The 3,228-nt window shown below is 30.0% G+C and overlaps 1 pseudogene; it reads left to right on the top strand.

The window, feature by feature from the left end:
* Window positions 1–431: 431 nt before the first annotated feature.
* Window positions 432–1,254, top strand: LOC101505527 (probable aspartic proteinase GIP2; annotated as a pseudogene).
* The last annotated feature ends 1,974 nt before the right edge of the window (window positions 1,255–3,228 follow it).

The raw sequence follows: 3,228 nt of genomic DNA, 5'->3' as shown, positions 1-3,228 counted from the left end.
GCAATACTATTAATTAAGAAAGTCGTCACATAGAGAATGAAAAAAATCACAATTAGAAAATTTGTAAGCCACAAAAGTTTATAAAGGCCAAGACATAATGTATACTGATTAAAGTTATCAACAACAACAAAAAGTCTAAATGATCTTATAACCTTGTCAATTTGATGAAGTCTAGGACTCAAATTTAGATTGTCTAGAATCTGCACAATTGTTTTCTCATGTCTTTGTAAAAGTTTAGTGTTAATAATTAAAAATATATCATTGTGGATAATTAAATTTTAAATCACCACTTTAATTAAATCCAATAAAATAAATTTGATTAAATCCCTCTTATTTAGTTCTTTTGAATTAGACAAAAAATTTATGCTAATTTCACTTGTATGATTAAATCCCTCTAAATTTGATCTAGCTTTATCAATGAGGTTTGCTTCATGTCACAAATCTTCAATCTAGCCATTGATCTAGCTGGTGAAAATCTTTGGTATGATTATGACACTCACTACAATTCAGCATCCTACGTTCCTATTGAATGTAGCTTAAAAATATGTCTTGATGTTGCATGTATTGGCTGCAATGGTCCTTTCAAACCAGGTTGCACAAACAACACATGTCCTGCTAACACAATCAACACATTAGCCAATTTCATTTTTGGTGGTAGACTTGGTCAAGATTTCATTTTCATTTATGGCTTGCTTAGTAGCTGCATTGACACTGATGGATTTCCATCATTCACTGAAAATGATTCACCACTTAATGGATTACCAAAAATCACCAAAGGAATCATTGGTCTTGCAAGATCAAATCTTTCACAACCAACACAACTTGCATTGAAAAATAAACTTCCACCCAAGTTTTCTCTTTGTTTACCTTCTTCAAATAAACAAGGATTACTAACTTGCTTGTTGGATCAATTGGAAAAGACCCTTTTCAAGAACTCTATAAATTTGTCCAAACAACACCATTAATTGTTAATCCTATTTCAACAGGTGCAGTTTATGTTCAATGTGTTTCATTGATGTGAAAGCAATGAAGATTGATGGAAAAGTTGTGAACTTAAAGCCTTCATTGTTGTTTATTGACAACAAAGGAAATGGTGGCACCAAAATCAGCACAATGAGTCCTTTCACTGAATTGAAACGTTCTGTTTACAAGCCTTTCATTCGTGATTTTCTTAAGAAATCTTCAGATAGAAAACTAAAGAAAGTGGAATCAGTTGCACCATTTGAGGCATGTTTTCAATCAAGCAACATATGATAGAACCCGTAAAATCAAAGATAGGATGATAATGCATGAATGGCATATTACAAATCTTCAATTGTTCAACATCAAGATCGTAACTTATGATAGAACCCGTTAAATCAAAGTAAGGGAATAATGGTATATTATTGAATTGAAGTGATGAGCTTGAAGCTCTACAATGGTGGAAATAACATAATACAAGTGATAATCTAGAGTCGCAAAGATCCTAACTAGAGAGAAAATTCTCCTAACAACCTCTTCCTCAAAAACCGCCTCTTATTCTCAAACCACACTCAAGTGTTTCAATCCTTGCTTGCATGTGAAACATGAAAAATACCCAGAATCATGCCCTCATGATACTTTAGGGAGTATTTTGAAGTACTATAGTCTCCATATCTACGTTGTTTGATTCACCATCAACCACTTCGTTCGACAAATGTCTACATAACTTATTCATCAATAACTTAAATCAAAACAAACTATATCCAATATTAAAAGCATTGGGGATTGTGTAGTGATGTGTATTTGTGTGGCTGTTGTGATAAGATGCAGAAAAATTTATCAATTGCCTCCTTGTAGTCGTGGAGACTACTTGCTAGCATCTATTTAACTATACCTCTATGAAAATATGCCTTCACATTCTTGGTAAATCATATAAAAACAGAGGATGTTGTTGTACACATGAATTGACATGTTGACGTATCTTAAAAGAACTTTGTATTAAGTGTACATGAAGTATATTTAATCTACATCTTCTTATGAATATCCATCACTCTTTTTCTCCTTATTTTAATTGTCAAAATAGCATAGTGGAGATATTTTATAAATTGAAGGATGAAAATTGTTGCATCCAACTATACAATCTTTGTGTATTTGTCTATTATAATAATTTTAACTAAGTATTCATCTCACAGAAAAATTTATTTAAAGACAGAAGTCACATTTTACACAAGAACAATGGTTTTGTACAATATGTCTCTAGCTCATACAGAACATGATGAATACATAAATCAAATCAAAATATTTAAAAGGCTCTCGAAGAGAAAATGAGCTAAAAAATGAAACACTAAATGAAAAATAAGATACATTTGAGCTCTATTATTATAGTATATATAGGTTTGCATTATAACCACAAAGTTTAATGGCTTGTGTATGACATTGAATTCCTTTTAGCATTCCTTTTAGCTTACTGCTTATCTTTGTAAAGAATTAGGGAGAGAAATCACAATAACAATGAACTAAGGATTAATATTAAAAATTATCAAATGCGTCTATCTAAAAAGTGCTAACAACTTGCAAAAAAAAAAAAAAAATCAAACTGCCAATATTCTTGTTTGGAACTACAAGAAAATATATAAAACTTGTATTGAGAGTTGCAACTTTTAATGATAATAATTTAGTAAAAGTTGATACACCCAGACTATTCCACCTCAAATGCAATACATTGTAGCCAAAACATAGTTTAGAAGTCAACAAGAGTATAATTAAACAAGAAGAAATCATAAACTACAAGTGTATATTTGAAATAACAATACTGAAAGTAAAACTTGAGGAAAAATGAGTGATATATGTGTTCTAAATCCAATAGGTGATTTATTTAAGAAAAAAAATAATATACCATCAGATACTGATAGTTGGTTTATTTAAATGATATAGCACAAAATTGAACAAAATGTAACACATGATAAGGTCAAACAGAAATACGTTGATCGTTAAAATATCAACTTTCCCAAAAAAAAAAGGTATTTCCACATTAAATTAGAGTCCATAAGTAAAGACAAAAGATCGTTGTTACAATTAGAATGGAAATTAGTTGAGTTTGTAAATAGAAAAAGTAAATTACAAAATAAAATTGATAAAGTGAAATTGATATTATTAGATAGTTTCTAGATTTGCCATATACTTGGCAAACCAATTTGTATACAACATAAAACCAATTTGGATATAACTTCAATCATTTTTTTCGTTATTATTTCCTACGGACCAAAG

Source organism: Cicer arietinum, chromosome 6 (assembly GCF_000331145.2).
Source record: "Cicer arietinum cultivar CDC Frontier isolate Library 1 chromosome 6, Cicar.CDCFrontier_v2.0, whole genome shotgun sequence".
NCBI lineage: Eukaryota > Viridiplantae > Streptophyta > Magnoliopsida > Fabales > Fabaceae > Cicer > Cicer arietinum.
This window is presented reverse-complemented; position numbering and strand designations above follow the sequence as displayed.